We start from the raw sequence: 1,627 nt of genomic DNA, 5'->3' as shown, positions 1-1,627 counted from the left end.
AACAAACTATAGAACTAAAAAAATACATTAATAATTTAGTCGTACCAGACATATACAGAATATTTCATCCATCAACAACTGAAAACAGATCCTTCTCTAAAATAGGTCATATCATAGGCCACAAAATAACTCTTAGAAAATACAAAAAAAAATAGAGATAATACTTTGCATTTTATCATATCACAATGGAAAAAAATTTAAAAATCCACAATAAAATAAGAAATAGAAGTTACTCTAACACCTGGAGAATAAATAATACACTATTGAATGACCAATGGATAGGTGAAGAAATCAGGGATGAACTTAAAAAAACATACTTAGAGGTAAATGAGTGTAGTAACACAACATATCAGAATCTCTAGACTATGAAGGTGGTTCTAAGAGGAAAGTTCATTGCATTGAGCACATTCTTTAAAAGAACAGAAAGTCACCAAATAAATAACCTAACATTACATTTCAAAGCCCTAGAGAAATAAGAACAAATCAACATGAAAAGCAGAAGAAGACAGGAAATAATTAAAATCAGAACCAAAATCAACAACATTGAAACAATTTTTAAAATTCAAAAAAAAAATCAATGAAACAAAAAGTTCATTCTTTGAAAAAATAAATAAAATTAATAAACCCTTAGCCAAGATAATGAAAAGAGAAGTGGGGGGAGAAAAACTCAAATAACTAAAATTAGTGATGAAAAAGGAAATATCATATCCAGAGCCCAGGAGTCATAGCTGGTTCCTAGCCCAGTCTGTCTCAGTCTCCTGCCTCCTCTTCTTCCAACATGTCAGATGCCACTGCATCCTTCACTAAGGACTTTCTGGCTGGTGGAGTGGCCAGGACCATCTCAAGACCCATTGAGTGGGTCCACTACTACTGCAGATAAAACATGCCAGCAAGCAAATCACCACAGATAAGAAATGCAAGGGCATTATAGACTCCATGGTTTGTATCCCCAAGGAGCAGGGAGCCCTGTCCTTCTGGTATGGTAACTTGGTCAATGGCATCAGATACTTCCCCATCCAGGTTCTTAACTTTGCCTCCAAAGGTAAATACAAGCAGATCTTCCTGGGTGGTGTGGACAAGAGGACCCAGTTTTGGCACTACTTTGCAGGGAACCTGGCATCAGGTGGTGCTACAGGGGCCACCTCCTTGTGTTTCGTATATCCTCTTGATTTTGCCTGATTCTGTCTAGCAGCTGATGGGGGAAGCAAGAACTGAAATGGACTTCAAAGGCCTCGGTGACTGCCTGGTTAAGTTCTAAAAATATGATGGGATTAAGGGCTTATACCAAGGCTTTAATGTGTCTGTGCAGGGTATTACTGTCTACCAAGCTGCCTACTTTGGTATCTATGACACTGCAAAGGAAATGCTTTCACATCTTCATCAGCTGGTTGATTGAACAGTCTGCCACTGCCTAGCTGGGCTGACTTCCTATCTGTTTGATACTCTTCACCGCTGCATGATGATGCAGTCAAGGTGAAAAGGAACTGACATCATATACACAGGCATGATTAACTACTAAAGGAAAACTGCTCATGATGAAGAAAGCAAAGCTGTTTTCAAGGGTGAATGGTCCATGGGTGGTACTTTTGTACTTGTCTTGTACAATGAAATCAAGAAGTTCATATAA

The 1,627-nt window shown here is 38.0% G+C and overlaps 1 pseudogene; it reads left to right on the top strand.

Annotated features, from left to right (window-relative positions):
- The first annotated feature begins 778 nt into the window (after positions 1–778).
- On the top strand, positions 779–1,627 carry LOC143396584 (ADP/ATP translocase 2 pseudogene; annotated as a pseudogene).

Source organism: Callospermophilus lateralis, chromosome 4, assembly GCF_048772815.1.
Source record: "Callospermophilus lateralis isolate mCalLat2 chromosome 4, mCalLat2.hap1, whole genome shotgun sequence".
NCBI lineage: Eukaryota > Metazoa > Chordata > Mammalia > Rodentia > Sciuridae > Callospermophilus > Callospermophilus lateralis.
This window is presented reverse-complemented; position numbering and strand designations above follow the sequence as displayed.